The sequence below is a fragment of the Podarcis liolepis genome, assembly GCF_965112155.1.
Source record: "Podarcis liolepis genome assembly, chromosome: 5".
Classification (NCBI taxonomy): Eukaryota; Metazoa; Chordata; class Lepidosauria; order Squamata; family Lacertidae; genus Podarcis; species Podarcis liolepis.
The window spans coordinates 19906486-19926526 of NC_139556.1; the positions used below are offsets into that span (position 1 = coordinate 19906486).

Sequence of the window (20041 nt, forward strand, 5' to 3'; positions counted from 1 at the left end):
AAGGAAATATAATATTGTTGATCTGTAAGGTTAAAATGTTATGTGTTTTAAGATTGTCAAATTAGTAATTGCTGCAAACAGTAGCATAGTTTATATAAGATAGGTCAGTGTTATAATTACAATAGATGTAAAATTTAAACTTTTAATGTGCTTTAGGCTGCTGATGAATAATTTCAGGGCCTCATGAGGTGATGGCACTGCTGTCTCTCAGTTAATTTAGAGCCTAGTGGTGTTTCATCAGTACCTGGAAGTCAATTCACAGGTAGCAAAACTTTAGAGCCAACTTCAGAGAAACTTACTTTGAGGAGATAGTAAAATTACAATAGTTTAACTTCAGAGAGGAGAAGGTGTACATAATGTGGCAGGTTCCCAGAATAAATTATTCAATCAAGAGGAGTGCTTATGTGGGAACCAGTGCAATTTTTCTATAAAAAAGAGGTGCCAGGAACACCTCCCTTGTTCTCTTAGAATGGCAATGGTGCCCACCTGAGAGGTGCTGGAACTGAGTTCCGGTGAGTTCCTGCTGAAAAAAAGTACTGGTGGAAACACATCAACATAGATACATTTAATCCCTCCACCCCACTCAGAAAATCAAGGCGGGAAACAATGGGTGTTTTCCCACCTAATACCTTTGCTTAGATGCCCTAGTAAACCATGAAAAAGTGGATGAGTATCTTTTGTCTGGCACTTAATTTCCATTGCTGCGCTATCAGTGCAGATATAAGACTCTCTTAACTTGTTTTAAAATGGCAAAGATAAACACAACAGAGAGAGCTTCTCTGGTGGAGAGGCTAAGAGGTTAAGCTACAAATCAGGAAGTCTCTGGGTAAAATTTTGCTTCTCCCATGAACTCACCAGGTGACTTTACTCTACTCACTCATTCTGTTTGCTCCTCCAGTTGTGTAAAGCTGGTTGATTATGCCAGGAAGCCAAATGGAGCACTTGCATGCCAAGGCCCTGTGACCTGCAGTTTCCTAGTGCATAATAAACACACGGACATGAGTATTTAGGTTTATGGGTTCAAATAGGCCACAACTTTATTGGTTACAGATGTGAGCAGTTTGGATAGTCATTGGGTGAAGCCAGGCTATATTGCGACTCACATCCATCTGCAGGGAGTCCATCTAAGTGTAAACCACCAATAGGGGGAGCCCCATGACTTACATCAAATAGGGGCCCCATATGGGGTCCCCGTTGGGGTCGTGGCATGGCCCTAGCTCACGTCCGGGCATCAGACAGAATCCACAGCCCTGGATCCCTTTAACAGGATACCCTTAATGAGGAGGGGCAGGTGGAGGCTACAACCTCCCATCCATCCAAACAAGGCTTACCCAGTGTCTAACTTCACAAAGTTGTAACGATTGTTACAAGGTAGGTGAAAACCAAATGGCTAGTGCCAATTTGCCAAGTGGAAAAAATTCCTACCCGGCCCCAGCAATATGGCAACCAATGTTTGTCCATAGCAAGTTCGTGTCATCCGGTGAAGGGCGCAAGAGGAGGGCTCCCCGGCTGTGCCGCAGTTTAAGTTTCCTGCAGCCCAGCCTCCTGCTGGCACTAATTGGATAGCGGGGCCACCCCTGGGCGGGCCCAGCACCGGCAACGTGGCCTGGATGGCCACGATGGAGGCGTTGATCTCTGCCAGATCACTGTAGGGGCCCCGATGCCTGGCCGCAACGTCGCCCACCAGAAAAGGTGACCGGACCTCCCTAATACTTTCCTATACCTTTCTAAAGGACCATTTTCTGATAGTCCTTCTCAATGAAGCTACCTGGCTATGCTCCTAGCCAGAGTGAGGATCTTGGTCAGAGTTGTTTCCATCTGGCTCAGTGACATCCCTCTAGCTCTTTCCCTATGGAGAGAACTGCTGATGAACTTCAAGTATAGGCAACATCAAGGCTTGCAACTTTGGACACTCAAAGTTTTTTGTTTGTTTTTTTTTTTGTTTTTTTAAGGGAAGCTTACATAATAGGGGCCAAAAGATTGAATCAGTGAGCTGTGGGATCATGCCACTTATTTTAATAGTTTTATATAATTGTCAACTTTGATAACTGATCAGAAGCAAAACAGAAGAAACAGATCAATCTTTCTCCTTTGTGTGCTGTGATATGCTGAACGCACAGTGTTGCTGCGACTCATATATGGGCAGAAAGCATTTCTATGTACTCACAGGGGGATGTTGTGCCTGGCTTCTCTCCTCACCCCCAATTGTGATACAGGGTCACTATCAGGCAGTAGAGCTTCAGAGTTGTGTTGTACAGGCAGTTGGGCTTTGCAGAATCTTGCAAACAAAGCAAGTTCGTATATTAGATCTTTTGAAAAGCCATTTTATTTCCCTTCTGAGTGAGAATGTAGGCAGTTTCCTACCATAATCTTGATTAAAATTTGGTAGAGCAACCAGAGGCTAGATAGCATTACTTTAGGCGCCAAATCTGGACATTTCTTATGTAGCAGCTACAAACCTTTTTTTATATATAATAATTTCCCCTCAAAAATAAGTGCCAAATCACGGAGGATTTTGTTAGTGGTTTTCTGTGGCCCCCACTCATTTGAGTTGAGCTTGTGTAGGAGAGCCTTTCCCCAGATTGTGCTTCTAAGTGTTCAAATGTCTGCAGGAATCCAGGACAAACTTCTCTTACACGATAGCACTGAACTGACCAATGGCACGATCTCATCTGTGCATGTCTTTAATATTTCTCCATAAAAACAGATTACACCTGCATTCGGGCTTCCATCTTCTTGAAGGGAGGAGGTTGGAAGGATATGCACACACATGTGAGAGTATAAACACATCATTATGCTTTCATGACAGATAAGCTTTCTCCATTCAAGTGTAAACTCATTTTTCTTTGGATGACCTTTAAATAGTATTGTGCTATTGTATGGGATTTAAATCAATAATTGTGTCAAAGCAAAATATACTGCAGTTTTTTCCTTTATCATTTAAACTCTTCTGCAAACTATCAAGGCGATTTTAATGTGCTGTCCTCAGAAGAGGAGATGGGGAGGGAGGGAAAGTCCCTGAAAAATTGCATAAATAGAACTAAAGAAAATGCAATTCTATTCCTTACTTCTGTTTTTTATTTTCTTGCTTTATCTTGCAGAATGTTCAAGCAGCAGGCAAACAGCCCGTGCCACTATAATTAGTAGCTTAATACCATCTCTGCATTCCCATTGTAAAACACCAGTGTGTCCCAGGTGTGAGAAGGTTAAAATGAGAAGTACCCAGTAGTTATGAAGCTGCAATAATGAGTTTCCTTCTACTTACCATGGATTTGTGTGATATACAACTTGCAATTAAGCATGGCTTGGTGATTCAGTGATTAATGTATATACGACTCCTAAAGGAGCAGCTCAGCCCTCCCGTCACATCCTTCTTGATGTTTACAGCTGGGTACCTATTAACAGGAAGATGGAAAGGGCCATTTACAATTCAGTAACCTTTATGACAGTGAACTCTTTAATCAGCATTTTATTTCCTTTGTAACACTTTAGTCATCTACAAATGTCAGAATAAAATAGGGCCATGAAATATTTAGGATCGGCATGTGGAAATTGACTTCCCTGATTTAAGCTGCTGTGTCTTTTCATTTTGTTGTTTTGGGAGCTCTTTACTTTTTATTGAAAGACAATTTATAACTAAATGCTCCCAATAGTGACTTAGCATTAGTGTAGGCGGAATTACTGAAATCCAAGTTCTCGTTCTATAATATGTTGATGCTTCCTGGATTTGGTAATAAGTTATTCAAATAAAATCATTAGCTGAGGGCTTGTGTTAAACTTGCAGTAGAATATATATCTTGTGCATGTAGAACACACTTATGGAGTGAGTAAAGAACCAAACATACTTTACAATGTAAATTAAATAAAATGTGCATATTGCTGGTATGAGGTGTTCGAGATGTGGTTTTTACACATCATTCTTGTCTGTCTGTAAATAAGGGGGGGACCCACTAATAAATATATAGGTGCTTTAAAAAGTACAAATGTAAATCTGTAATATAAATGAAGTAATCTATCATGTGTAGCAGAATCTTACATCATTGACCCTTTTATTATATTACATAGAGGTGAATTAGTTACTCAGAATGAGATGCTTGAATTCTGGACTGGACTACTTCAGACTGTAGGTTCCCATGTTTGTGTCATGTTTTTGAATACTTCCCCAAACCAAATTAGGATGTCAAGGAGAGAGTTTAGCTTAGCTCTTTCTCAGCGATGTGCTCATTTACTACTTGCTGAGATTTTTGGTTGGTTGGTTGGTTTTTGTAGGAGAGTATTTTTAAAAAGATGCCATACCCACTTGGTAAGTGGTAAGTGGTAATAGTACAGAATTCTTCTATCTCAGTCTATCACCCCATTCTGCATAAAAGTGCAATAACTCTTAGTCTCTGGGTGTTATGTCCCAGACTTACAACAGTGGCGTGGATATGGACCCAGGGGGTGAAGGGCTGGCTGAGTCAGTAACATCAGCCACAGAAGCAGTAGAAGGCTTTGTGTCACAAATCTACTCACCACTGCAGGCAGCATGCCTGGGAAGAGGTGATGGAAAGATGATGGACTACCAGGTTCCAGGCCAGAGGCTTCATTTTCTAATAAAGGAACAGAGCCTGAGAAGTGGTAGTCAGGGTGGGGGAAGTCTAAATGTGTTCAGTCAGCAACTAGCTCTTGTCAAAACCATTTGCTCTTCATACCTGTCCAGGGTAATAAAGTGCTTTTTTATCTCACTGCTTTTCTGGTGTGTGACCTTCAAATTGTTTGCTTGTCAGCCCCCTGCTCCAGGTATGTCCTCCAAACTTCCTCCAGATTTCCTCCAGGATCACTTCATCCAGGACTGAATACAAGGATATGGAGGTGGCCCAAGAAATTTAGGTTACATGAAGCAGGAAATGAAAATGGCTTCCTTCTCACTAATATAGGGCAAAACCACCCAAAAATATTTTTGGCAAACCCCATTAAAATGAATGAAGCTGTAAAAAAAAAGCTCCAGACTTGCACAGAACATTCCAGAGGATTTTTCTCAATGGGTCAGTTGCCCCTGGACATCCTCTCTCAGTCATGAACAAAGCCATCCACTTTGACTTCCACCATGTTAAAGGCTTCATTAAAGGCTGAAATTCTCAGGATTGGTCATAAACAATATTATAATCCTTAATGATTTTGATATTTCTCATAGACTCACTGGAAAACCGCACAGCCTCTCTTCCTTTAGTGTTTGAAAATACTAGATCAGTTTCATAATTTAATATATTCTTAGAACATTCTCTAACTACATATTTACAATATTTTAAAAAAATATTTCTAAAGTTATTTATATTCCCCTCACTCATAAAATATCAAGTCACTGTACAACAATATCCAGCTGTCACTGGAGGTGGAATCAAGGCAGTGTACAACAATATCCAGCTGTCACTGGAGGTGGAGTTGTCCTCAGTGACTAGGAGTGACTGTTACGAACATTGGTTGGTAAGATAGCTATGGCCATTCTTAGATTGGATAGTTTGAGCACAGTTGTCCATGCACTGGACCTCATGGTTAGATAACTGCAATATGCTCTATGTGGGGTTAGCCTAGAGGATGAGCTGGAGGCTGCAGCTGTTGCAGAACATGGTGACTAGGTTGTTTGTGGGGGCAAAGTACTGTCAGCATATGACACCTTGCTTGAGGTTTTGTGCTGGCTGCCAGTCTGCTAGGAGCTCACGTTCAAGGTGTTGGTACGAATATATGAGGCCCTATACAGCTCAGGGCCACCTTATCCTTTATATACCCATCAGTGGGAGGATTTTTCCTGCAAGTTCCAAAGATCTCAGAAGCCCTAAGTTCCAAAGATCTTAGAACTGGGCTGTTAGAGTGGTTGTCCCTGTTCGGTAGAATATTATTCCTGTTAAGATGAAAGGTGCCTGCTATGTACACTTCTGGAAACAGCTGAACACATTCTTGTCCTGACAGGGTTTCCCAGTTGGATAAAGGTGGTTTTTGTGCCATGTGTCTATTTTGTATTGTTTAAATTTTGCTTTGTTGACCACAGCAAACTATGGCAAGTTCTTAAAGAAATGGGAGTGCCTGATCACCTCATCGGTCTCCTGAGAAATCTCTATGTGGGACAAGAAGCTACAGTTAGAACTGGATATGGAACAACTGATTGGTTCAAAATTGGGAAAGGAGTACGACAAGGCTGTATATTGTCTCCCTGCTTATTTAACTTATATGCAGAATTCATCATGCGAAAGGCTGGGATGGATGAATCCCAAACTGGAATTAAGATTGCCGGAAGAAATATCAACAACCTCAGATATGCAGATGACACAACCTTGATGGCAGAAAGTGAGGAGGAATTAAATAACCTTTTCACGAAGAGTTGGACACGACTAAACAACAACAAATTTTTTTTTATATGTATCTGCTTTATCTTTCACTTTGTAACTTTGTGATTTGTGCTCATACTGTATTGTGATGGCCATTGGCTATAAACAATAAAATCTGCTGACTGATATTTGCTTTAAAGGTGGTTGTTTTTTTAAAAAAATATTTTTTATTAAAGATTACCTTGGGTTTCAAAGGTACGTGCATTGTCTCTATTTTCAGGTTGCAGAGCCTTTTCTACAGATCAGTTACATTAAATGTGAGACATTAATGTTGTATACAGTATGACCGGGGTGCACAATCTGCAGCCCTCCAGATGTTTCTGAACTACAACTCCTATCAGCCCCAACCAGCATAACTGGTAATCAGGGATAATGGGAGGTGTAGTCCAACAACATCTGGAGGGTTGCAGGTTGTGCACACCTGCAGTATAAGGTTGGGGGAAAAGAGAGTTGGGGGGAGAGGGGTGGTGGTAAACTTACACTATTTTACTTAGTTTTTAACTGTTTTTGCTGTTTTTATTGTACATTGCCTTGAGGTAATTATGATTATAAATTGATGATAATAATGATAATGACAATACATAAAAACACAATAAAATATAGGAAACTTAAAAAGGATATAAATAATCCCAAAGTTTACTGTTTCATCTCGGGGGAAAATAAACTGAAAGGCTTGTCTGCATAAAAGAGTATTCAAGAGACACCTGCTAGTTAGAAGTGAGAAGACCTGCCAAATCTCTGCTTGAAGTGTATTCCATAGCATGGGATCAGTGACACTAAATGCCAGATGTTTACTTGAAGCCAATTGGGCTTCTGAAAAACAGGGGACAACTAACAGCGGCCCACTGGATGATCTCATTGACTGGGATGTAAAGACCCAAGCTGTTCAGGGCTTTGTAGATTAAAGCAAGAACCTTGGACCTGATTTGGTATATTATATATCAAAATATAATATGGATTGACTGAGCAGTCAGATTAAATTATGAGCCCCAAGAGTTCGGACAGAAAAGTTAGGGTAAGAATGTGTGACTAGGTCAGGATACAGGAATTTCTTACTTTACTTTCTGAGGATAACTGGGACTCCAGTCAAGTTTGATTGCTCATGAAGAGTGAACATAAGAAGAAGCCCTGCTGGATCAAGTCAAAGGCCTATCTAGTCCAACATCCTGTTTTCACAATGGCCATACAGATTTCCATGAGTAGCACAAAAGCAGGATCTAAATGTAATTTACTCGGTACAATTTATACAACTTGCATGCTTTAGAAGGCTAAGATGTATTTGAGAAGATGCAGCTACGTATTTGAACATATTCTACAGTCCGTGCATATACATGGACATGCATGATTGTGCATTTTATATCACAGATATGTTTTTGTTCCTTTTTGCTACCTTATATTGCAGTGCACTGTTTGAACTACTTTGAGAATCTCATAAGCAGAAGTTTCTGGATTTCCTCAGAGAGACAGCTAACTGATTGTATGAGAGGAAAAAGTCTCCAAGGACTGTCCTTTAGTCCTCATGTTTGTGTGCTTACCAGGAGACATGTATGTGGACAATGGGGGAATCAGAATGGTGGACCAGATTGAGATCCACCTTCGGTCTGATCTGGTAGGGCTCTTGTTGTGTTCTTAAGTTTAGATGCTCTGACAAAGAGCCTAAACTTAAGAACACAACAAGAGCCCTACCTGATCAGACCGAAGGTTGGTTCTTTGGGGCCAAACCAAATGCAGCTTTCTGTTTAATTCATGTGTTTGTTGTTGCCCATGCCTCTCTGTGTGTGTATATGCACACACACTGTTAACATGTGCAATCTCCCTTCGAGATTGTTGTTGTTTAGTCGTTTAGTCGTGTCCGACTCTTCGTGACCCCATGGACCAGAGCACGCCAGGCACTCCTGTCTTCCACTGCCTCCCGCAGTTTGGTCAAACTCATGCTGGTAGCTTCGAGAACACTATCCAACCATCTCGTCCTCTGCCGTCCCCTTCTCCTTGTGCCCTCCATCTTTCCCAACATCAGGGTCTTTTCCAGGTAGTCTTCTCTTCTCGTGGCCAAAGTATTGGAGCCTCAGCTTCACGATCTGTCCTTCCAGTGAGCACTCAGGGCTGATTTCCTTAAGAATGGATAGGTTTGTTCTTCTTGCAGTCCATGGGACTCTCAAGTGTCTCCTCCAGCACAATAATTCAAAAGCATCAATTCTTCGGCGATCAGCCTTCTTTATGGTCCAGCTCTCACTTCCATACATCACTACTGGGAAAACCATAGCTTTTACTATACGGACCTTTGTTGGCAAGGTGATGTCTCTACTTTTTAAGATGCAGTCTAGGTTTGGAGATTAAGGTATAAACAAAGTTACCAGGCATGTTTGAGACACATTTCTAAATTGCAGGTTCAAATAACAGTTCAACCACCTCACCTGTTTTCACAAGGAGGATGGAATATACAAAATATATAATAATGCAGTATTTGCCTTGAATCCTTTGATATCAGAATGAAAGTTAGAATGCATAATTAGAAAACTTTGTTTAAGTTTTTATTTCTTTAAGTAAGAATATTTACAAACTTTCAGCTCCATTAAAAAAAACACACTCCAACAAAATCATTAAAATATCAGAGAATTATAAAAATCATAGATTACCAAGTAAATCACCAACACTGAATCAAATTATTTATTTAACCCCCAATTTGGTGTTTCAATCCCATTTTGATTTGTGTACTCATTTCTGAGGTGGGATAAAGATATAAAAAGTGTGATGTAACAAGTAACCTAGGTCCATATTCAAGCTGATGCAAAATGCATTTTGCCATTCCATTCATAGGAGGCAAGTTGCGGGAGGGACACATTCTGCCTGTTTTCAGGTTGGGGTGAAAATAAATGATTTGATTTTTGCAAGGGGAGGGAAATGCTCTGCACTGCATTTACCTTTAGTTATATGGTGTGCATCTTTCTCTCCACCCCCCTCGTCCATGGCAATGAGCCGTGCTGGTGAAGCAATGTACTCAGCCAGTCAGCAAAAGCTCTGCTGTGGCTGCTGACTGGCAAGCAGGCAAACACAATTTCTGGTATAGTGGCTTTCCCATAAATCTTTTTTTTTTTCTGGTGGCAGAGAAATAGTGGCCATTGGCCAGGAGTCCACCACCAGAGCTATTGCTGGGTAGCTAGTGAAGCACATTTTTTACCCTCCCACACCCTCAGACATGGAAGTAGGGAAGCTTCTGTCTCTTCCTCACTGTACTTCATAACTTAAAGGTCAATGCAACACGCTGCCCTCTTTCCTCTCACCTGAACAAAGCTGCTTATTTTACCATTCCTCTCCTCCCGCCTCCCCCCAATTTGCTGAAGCAGCCCAGTTTACTGAACTGGATAATGACCCTTGTATGTAAATTTACGAGAGTTCTCATTAGACACTCTAATCCCTTACATGACTGGAGAGAGCAGGGAAGAGTATGGGGGCTCCACTGTAGTTACCATCCCATTTACTCTTCACTTGCGGAAGGGATTCTGAGGTGGGGGAGTCTTTTCTACTTGTGTAGGTACTAGGCTCCCTGTGTGATTTAGAACCAATATCTTCTAAGATTCTACATTTAATGAACAGGGAAGGCTCCCTGCGGCAGACATTTGGTTCTGGTTCGTGGGAGGCGAGGAGGACAATGACGGTGGGAGTGAAACTAGCATACTTTTCTCCACTCTCTTTCATTCCGTTCTAATCATGTGTGTGACTTGAACACCCAAATAGGACTACTGCACCTTTCTCTTTTTGAAGTTTGAATGGCAGCTCAATCCTCATAGGGTGTGTGTGTGTTTTTAAGGGGTGGATAAAAGAGGCAAAATGCATTCTGCTGCAATATCTCAATTGGGGCTTCTCAAACATTGTGCATTGCTAATACTTACTGTACTGTAAAATTGGAAACCTCTATCAAGTGAAGATTATGCCTATACAGGGAAACCATTTGATATTGGGACAAGCATGGTAATGACTGAATAAAGCATTGAGACCTGGTCTGCTGCTTGCTTTTCATTGTAGCATTACAAGGTGCTTTCCCACCTTAAACCAGCAGTTTCTGTTTTTTATTTTATTTTCTGGCCTACAGCCTGGCCCTGTACCATGGGATTTGTTCTGATACCTTGAACAGCTGTGGTTAACACAAGCCTGCCTTGGGGACAAGTGGGCTCAGGGAAGGTTTGTCTAAATTCTTCCGCAAGAATCATTTTGAAAGCAGGACTCCCACTGGGCAGGGTGCTGTAGGTAGAGGGGTTTGATGTTTACTTCTAATTTTAGTGTGTTGAAGGGAAAAAGGACAGGGAATGCTTATTCGCCAAGAAAATGGTAATCACCAGCTGGGTAGAGTCCCTGCCCCTTCTGTTCTTAGACATGAACACTGAATGCATATAAAAATGTGTGCATTGAGTGATTTGGGTTTGTACCTGCTGGCCTCATTTTGCAACATCCAACCACTTCACTGTGTAGATGAGACCCCAGTTAAAAGGTCTCATCTGCACAGTGTCTGTGTGTACACATCAGTGAACGATGATCCATATCCTCCATTTTTCCAGAGTGTGGGATCTTGTCTTTGTGTACACTGGACTTTAACATGTGGAGGTTGGGGTTTGGCAGGGAAATGAGGGTGTGGCTTAGTGGTAGAACATCTGCATTGCATGCAGAAGGTTGCAGGTTCAATCCCTGACGTCTCCAAGTAAGGCTGGAAATGTCCCCTGCTGAAATCCCAGAAAGCCACTGTCAGTCAGTGCAGGCAATGCTGAGCTAGGTGGCCCAATGGTCCAACTTCCTATGTTTCTGGGCACAATCCAGCCAGCACCTACATGTTTATAGAACATATGCATAGAACTCTTGACATAGTACCGAAATGTTGGATAATAGACTAGGAATATCCCCCCACCTCAACTTCTGATTGTGCCCTTTGGACAAGGGATGGGATTTTTTTCCTCTTTCTTTATGCAGAGCTGAACACATGAACCAGTCAATTGCAAGGGACAGAAAAATAGGCAGCAAAGTGCACCGTGTACCTTTCCAAATAGAATTTCTGAGTATATTTGTCAGAACTTGTTGCCATTGGTATGTAGCTTGTGCCCTAAACCTAATTGTCCAAGGCAAGGCTGTCCTCAGAGATTGCAGGTGCTCTCCCCACCCCCCCACCCCCGCTGGCAGTCTTTTTATTTTTAGGCAATTTGTAGCTGCCCTAGTGCTAAACGTTGCCCCCTTTTAAGTTAGGCTATTTAAATGTTTATCCTTTCTTTACTACTTGACCTTTTTTCTTGCTCAGCATTAGTTTTCTCTCTGCCCAGCTTGCTTTTGTATTTCATGAGCTCAGTAAACCGTGGCCTTCAATTCCCTTGTTCTGGTGTTTTCACTTAAGACCAGGAGTGATGAGCAAAAGGTTTCAGGCTCAATCCTTGAGCAAAGGGCCGCTGTGACAGGGATTATTATTTATTTGTCATCTTGGATGTAATAAGCTGTAGGTACAGCATCGAGAGCGCTTGATTTATTGCACTGTCGACTGCCACTAGCAGGACGTCTGCTGTACCGCGTAGGATGAATACCACACTGTCAGCTCTGTCGATCCGTCTCTGCCATGGCGCTCTCTCTCTCATAACACATTCCCATTTCATGCCAGAATACATAAACAATCTTTCATTATTTTGATGCCTTTTTCATATTTGTTCTTTACAGAACATAAAGTTTGAATTTATGGGTTTCCTTTACATTATTTCAACACACTCCACCATTTTACGGGTTTGTGGTTTAACTCTCAGAAATTGGCTGCCAGGTGATTTAGTTATTTTGGCTTTCTAGTTTTATAGTTATTTAATATCATAGGGTGCCAAATACTGAGGAAAATGTAGTGGATAGAATGTATGAGGTTTGGGTTAGACTCAGTCATCAGCAGAACTTGGCTAGGGCTAGAAAGGAGGGGGAAGGGTATGGAGCGTAAACTCAGCACCTCTTCTCCCTTATTCTAACAATCCTGCTTGCTTAATTTCCCAATGACTTTTTTGCTTATAAAAGAAATGGTTTTATCAGAGAGACACATAGCAAACTTAGCTTGAGGGGTGATAGGTAAGATTCAATTAAGAGAATTCTTAAATCAGTTGTAAACGCATTGAATTCAGGGGGACTTACTCCTGAGTAGACATGTATATGCACTGTTGTGGCTGAAGACGTACTTGCATAGTTTTCTGCACATGTTTCTGTGTAGAATGTAAGACACGGCTGCAAATCAAATCAAGTGTTTTTGATAGTAATGCCATTGAGAGATTGAAGTACTTTACAAGATTGACACCCTCAACATAAATTTACTTCTCAGTTATTGAAATGTGAATCATGAAGGGTAAAAGTCAGCTCCTGTTAATGAAGCCTTGCTCCTTTCAGGGTTTTCAGTTAAAGTAATTGTACACCTAGATATCTACTTCCAGGCATACACACACCAGACATCTAGGAACGAAAAGTGGAGTGCAAGGATTGTTTAGTGTTACATTTAATAACCAAGAGGTTGTATTTATTATACTAGTGAAAAAAAGGAATACACTCTCAAAATTTAATGAATGTGGACTTGAATATACAAATGCAAGTTAGTATTTGTCAGTTGTTTGTTCCTAATACAGCTTTCATCAGGACAGATGGGAATATGCTGAGCTCATATTACACAGCAGAGGCTTGTTTTCTGGTTGCAAAGAAAACTTGAGTTAATTAATGTGAGAAATTTTGTTTTGCATCCCTGCCTTGTTGTTGTTGTTGTTGTTGTTGTTGTTGTTGTTGTTTTTTAAGAGGACTGCAGAAGCTTAGTGTTGCCAGCAGAAGCTGCTTGTCACTTTGACCTGCTCTGTTAAGTGTCTGATGTGTTTTCTCAGAGTAATCTGTGAATAACATTACATCCAGCTAGCAGAGAAACAGGGAGTGATAGCAGAATTAATATCTCGAAGCGTTGATAATTATATATCAGAATCTAATTTTTAGCACAGAAAATGTGTTAATGACAGAGGAGAAAACAAAAACCACTCGCTTCTCCCAGCAGGATCCAAAGTGTCATTTATTATTTCTCAGCTGGGTATCTATCAAGTTTATGGGTTAATTTTTCTGTAGACTGTTATTTATGGGTTTTTGTTTGTTTTCAGCCATCATTACTAACAATACGGTTAATAGCAATCATTTGTTATCCGGCACCAGCGGTGATGCTTCAGATGTGAGCAGTGAACTGAGAATACTCATTTGGTAGCTGAATAAGGCTTTGACAGGGCCCATTTATAACAAGCTCATTCCATAATGTCCAGCCTATTAATAAAATTTTGTTGCTGTCTAATTAGAGATGTCTGTGTATAGTAGCATGGCAGAGAAGACTTCCTTGTTTTTTTGCTTTTTTAGGTCTCTTCTGTCATATCTACACATGGGCAAAATGGTTTTGGTTGCACAAAATGAAGGTGTTCTCTCTCCTGCGTTTCAGCTCTCCATAAATAGGTTCAAGCAAGTATAAGTAGAAGGATGCCTTATGGTCTTTGGAGTGTTGGGGAAGAGTTGACTGGGGAATTCCAGTACCCCTCCTTTTGATAGAAGGCATGGTGGGTTTGGGAGGCAGTTTGGGTTGTCAGCTGTTATGGTGTTCCTGTAGAGGAGACTTATGGGAACTTGTGGAAGAAGGTTAGCAAAGAGTAGAAAAGAGGGGGTGGAGGAGGATCTTGGCTGGGTTTTTTTTTTTTGTTTTTTTTTTTTTTTTGCTTTTTGCTTGCTTTTGTTATTTGCCTTGAAATAATAATAACTCAGGCTAAACTAAAACAACTTCCCTCATTCCATGTTTCCCCCCCCATGTGTGTTGAAAAATACCTCTCATTTTTCAACATTATTTAAAACATGCCTTTCCTCAACAGGGCCAAGGCAGCTAACAACACGTTAAAAGAATGACTTAACAGTTTGAATTTCTTTTTGACAACAATAAATGCAATAAAGCAGTCATAAAGCACCAAAGGAGCAGAGAGAGAAAGACTTTAAATGTACAAACTACCATTAAAAAATCATTTAGCCACAGTAATTAAAACCACTTCCAAAAGACAGCAATTATATATGGTCCAAAGGTCTTCCTAAAAAGAAGAGTTTGGTCATCTTTGGGAAGGCCATTTATAGAGGAGGCAAAACAGACCTCTCTCAGAAAGGAGTTTCAAAGCTTGGGGACCCCCCCCCCTTTTTGAAGTTGTGAACACATTCATGTTGTTGCTGTTCTTGGGGCCATTTTCTTCCTCCTTTCCTGACCTCAGCCAGATGCATATTCCTTCATCGCAGAGGGTTGGACTAAATGATGCTTGGTGTCCCTTGCAACTCTACAATTCTGTGAGTGTACAACTGCTTAATTCTGTTGGTTGGGGCTGCTCATGATTTTGCTGCTGATGTCATAATGGCATCCTTGACATTATGACATCACAAAAACTATAGGCACAACCCATGCAGTTAGCCATAGCCAGTCAGATACAGCAGCAGGATGAACAGATGAAGCTGGAACAAATTTTGTTGTTATTTTTTCCAATTTCTATCCTGCCCTTCCTCTCAAAGGAGCTCAGGATGGCAAAATTGCTGGCAGAGGAGGAACAAAAGGGTTCAGTGAAGCAGCAGCATCCTGGAGAAATATTAGGACACTGACAGAATCCAAAAAAATGCAAATGGTCATTGATGTGAGTGTTAAAATTGGTAATCCAGTCAGCTGGATTGTGTGCTTTTTTCCAGAGCAAGTAGCTGAATTCTAGAGTATTTGCTGAGTATCTCTCTCACAATACAAATAATAAAGTAGTACATATCTATACCCCATTTCTATAAATGAGCATGTTATATTAAATTGTTGCCTATGGTTTTAGGAGAAAGGTAGTGACTTTATCTCTTCTCTCCATTTTTGGGTTGAGAGGGTATGTTTTGACCTGAATCTGACTCCTGTGCTAATTAGTTTTGCAAAATAAGCAGGCTGTGAAGACGCCAGGTGAGGAAACGAACAAAAACACCCAACACTACAATTTCGAGGCCAAGTTCCAGTACAGTGCTTTTGTTGTCTTTTTATCATGTATTGTCTGAAATAATTCTTCTAACCATATCCATTCCTTGAACCTGCAGCACTTTTTACATTTTAGTCCACAGTATATGTTGTTTTCAAAATGCTGGGCTGCTGTTCTCTGCCCCTTAATAGGGAGCATTTTTTAACATCAGAAAACTGATGTCATCATGAGCAAATAAAGGAAGGTTATTTGGAAAACCTTGAATTTTAAAAAGCATGCACATGAATGAACCTAGAATCTTGCAAAATGCAGAAAACTGTTTGAAAACAGCTTTTGCCTTAACATAATGTCCCAGAAATCTTTATTTTCTCCATATTCAAGCTATACCTGATCTTGGAACCCTCTCCTGAATATTATGCTTTCCAGTTAAGATCATAAAGTAATTCAGTTCTACTTTGTCTTATTTGAAATACACCGTCTTCAGCTGAGATTACTATAAAAATGCTGTGAGCAATTCTGCTGGCTGAGACCTTGTGTAAAGCACCTGTGCTTTCTTTCCTAAACTACACTTGACATAGAGCTTATCAACCCTTAATTAGTGATACATTTTCTCCCTGTGATTTCTATTGATGTTTCGTTGAGGAAAGACGAATTGAACCTCAACCTGACTAGAGTACGAATTGTTTTAGAAAATTCAACAAACATCTCTCTTTGTGTCTCTTCTTTTGCTTATTCCCCTTCGATAGAAAAGGTGAAAAGCTGTACGATAGAAATCAGGTTCTGTATTAGTGTTTTTGCTTGCCTGTGCAATAGAAAACGACAAGCGTCAGGGCCTCAGTCAGCAGATCAGGGAGACACAGATGGGAGGCGAAAAGCTCCCTTGTGGCAGCAGGATTGCTTGGATGTGATTGTGAGAGCCAGGATGAAGTCGGCACTGACAAAGTGTGTGGATTGATGGATGGACAAAGCTGGGAACTGGATGCGAGAATGGATGAGGGCAGAGGGGGAATTTAACACAGACAAACAGAGTGAAAGACAGAGAGGAATTGCCTGCTAAAGTATTCCGGCAGTCAGAGCCCACAAGCAATTTACTTACTGCTAACAGAACGCGGGAGGATTTTTCTGCAGATATTCCTAAAATACATCAAAAGACTGAGCATGTACCAAATTCCAGCACAGGTGGTAGTTATCTCCCATCCCACAATTCACACTATTTGATAATTTTTCACAGTATGTTTTCAACTGGATATTTTTTTCCACATTTCAGTTGTTTCTCCTTAAATCTGTCTGCACCAATTATTGTTGCTTTTCTGCCACCAGTAATACTATTTATTCTCTTTAATAACAAATAAATCCCAGATTGCAAGCACACATTTTCCTTCAGGTGCAGAATACGGAAATTCATTATGGTGTCAAATTAAATACAAGAGCACTGACAACTGATAGAAATGTAACATTTAATAATAAAAAACCTTGGAACAAAGTCAAAACTTTGCTCCTACTTCTGTGTCTCCCTGTGAGATGTAGCACCTGAATTATAGGTATGTTTCCTTAAGGAAAGTAGTCATTCTCATACCAATAATGTTCAACATAAATGAAGTGAATGATTAAGATTTATCTGGGATCCACTTTGTTACAGCTTTAAATCTGCATCTGTTTACTTGGTTTTATCTAAATCTATATATACATTTTTTTTAAAATAGAACTTCATTATTGTACACCACTTTGGGCATTTTTATGGAAGGGTGGGGTATAAACATTTTAAATAAATTAGATGATAAATGTATTTAATATGCTAAGTATTTGAGGTGCAATAATGGTTAATGATTGCTTTCATCCTTCTACTGTAATAGTGCAAGGAAGTACAATATCCTATAGTTTCTCTTTACAGTATGAAAATTCCCATATGTGGTAATGCAAATATATTTCAAATTATTCTGGTGTTTCAAAAGTTGGTGCATGCTTAAAAGAATTATGCTTGCAGATCTATAGAATATGTTGCTGCTGTTTATAAAAAATATACCTAGCCAGTTCAAGTGCTTTTATTTTTCAGCCCATGATACAACATTCTTTAAAATTAGACAATTCATATTGTCCTCAAGCTTCTCTAATGAATTATTTGAGCTGGGAAAATGAACTATATAACTAATGTAAGTTTAGCATTACAAGAATGAGTCTAAGCTCTTCCTGGGCATGTACACCTCCTCCTCTGACCCAGCTGTGAGGATGTGTTCTGAAGCTTTTGCTTCCATTTTTATTTTAACTAAACACAGCTTGCTATGTTGCCACAGCCCAGACAAGCTGGTTAATCTTAACTATGGTTAGCGGAAACAAGCCAACTTCAAATCACTGTTTATTAAGCTAGCTTGTTTTTCAGTAGCCATAGTTAAGAGTAGCCACAGTTTGGCCACCTCATGAGAAGAAAAGACTTCCTGGAAAAGACCCTGATGTTGGGAAAGATTGAGGGCACAAGGAGAAGGGGACGACAGAGAACAAGATGGTTGGGCAGTGTTCTCGAAGCTACCAACATGAGTTTGACAAAACTGCGGCAGGCAGTGGAATACAGGAGTGCCTGGCATGCTCTAATCCATGAGGTCTCAAAGAGTCAGACACGACTAAATGATTAAACAACAACAAAATGGAATATTGATTGACTCTTGGTATTTATATTTGCAAAGTATAATAATCATACAGAGACATGTTCCTTCTTTATAGGCCATTTTGTGTGCTAGATATTAACTGTAATTAAATTTAGAACATATTGTTAAGAAAAATCCCACCCCCAGCACTTATGGTAGTATAGATATTGTAGTGACTGATCTCATGACTGTTTTGAAGTGAATGCAATGACTTGTGGGAGCTGGAGTTGTTGTTGTTGTTGTTGTTGTTGTTGTTATTATTATTATTATTATTATTATTATTATTATTATTATTATTATTATTTAAATTTATAGACCACCCTTCATCAGAAGATGTCAGGGTGGTTCACACGATAAAAATACAGGATAAAAGCACAAAATAAATAGTTAAAACAAAAACAAAACAAACTATAACCTTCCCTCCTACAACAGGCCATTGAATATTAATCAGCCAAAGGCCTGGTTAATGAGGAATGTTTTCGCCTGGCACCTAAAGATGTATAATGAAGGCACCAGATGAACCTCCCTGGGGAGAGCATTCCACAGGCAGGCAGACCCTCCAGATCTCCAGGAGGAGGCACATGAGGGGCCTCAGATGATGATCACAGGATTCCCTACCTTGACCAAGCTAGGGTTCAGCCTCAGAAAATTTGCTGGACATCAAGAATTATCCCAGGAGTTTGTGATGTAGCTATGAGGGACAGTGGTTCTGACTGTGTGCAGACTTTGTCCTTTATATCTGAGAAGACATAGTTTAAGAAAGACACCGAGTCTTTATTCTGGTCTCACTAGCATCAAATTAGGCCTTCCCATTCCTGTTCTATCCAGTTCTGTATTAAAGACACTGTGTGTGATGTGGTGATGGAGCTCTCTTTTAGACCTTGCTTTCCACCTTTTTATAGTGGGAAAAGTTTGGAATGAATTTGCCTAAAAGGAAAAAAACACACAAAACAAATCAGTTTGTAATAAATCTTCTTGTGGTGTGTGTACCTTCATTTCTTTCATTTGACCTTGGTGGAGCAGGCTGATGGGGCAGTGAAAAATATGATATGAAAAATGAGTGAGCAGAGCGAGGTGAGCAGTGAATCAGTCTTGTGTGTCATTAGCTTTGAAAATCTCACAAACATTACTGAGTCACTTTGCTTCCCCCTTTTTCTTCTTCCTCTCCCAGACCTATCTTACTCTCAGGGTATATTGGTTGATCATGTTGCTTGATACAACAATAATATTTTAATACAGGCTTTGATTGAATCATTTAAGTAAACCAGTGGTGTTACTAAGTCCAATTGTCTTTCAATTAAAACACAACAAGTTAATTGCATAATAATAACAGCATTCAGGTAGGACCTAGCCTACTCTGGAAGCTATAGTGATATACGCCCTTCTAGCCATGTGTAAAAATGGTAGGTTATACCAGTACCTATCTGTCATTCATGACAGTGGTGTCTGAGAGAATTTCACAAAACAGTGATACAAAAATTGAATCCTGGAAAAAAACAAGCCTTTGGCTGGTATTGAAATGTTAGCAAAGTGTGTACCATCTAAGCTTCTCTGGGAGGGTGTAAGTGACATTCCACAGGTGGGTTATAGTATCAAATATGTAATATTTCTCTCTCAGCTTTTTAAGTGTTTGGACTTTAGGGTTCCAATATTCAGTACATTTGCCAGTCAGTTATTTGTTAGGATTGTCAGATGTGATGAATCTCCAGTAGCCTGATCTCTTGAATAAGTCCATGCTCTTAGTGGGAGAAACTCTGTGAACAAAGTACTTCACTGCATGATTCCCAGATTGTGGTCTGTGGACCACCAGTGCTCTGTGAACTTCATTCAGTGGTCCACAGCATGTCCACATCAAATATTCATAAGTTTTGTTTCGTTTTTATTACAATTTGAGTAATAAAGGAGGAACAATAAAAAATACAATTAAAACTCATACAGCATCTAGATCAGTACATTATAATTGCTGCAACAAGCAGAAAAGTTAAGTGGTCCACCAGGAACCTCAGCCACTTGCAAGTCCATGGGAAACAAAAACTGGAAACCATTGCTTTGATGG

The 20041-nt window shown here is 40.1% G+C and overlaps 1 protein-coding gene across 1 annotated transcript in view; it reads left to right on the plus strand.

The window, feature by feature from the left end:
• Nucleotides 1-20041, plus strand: part of LRMDA (leucine rich melanocyte differentiation associated) — a 724603-nt gene that overhangs the window by 167203 nt on the left and 537359 nt on the right.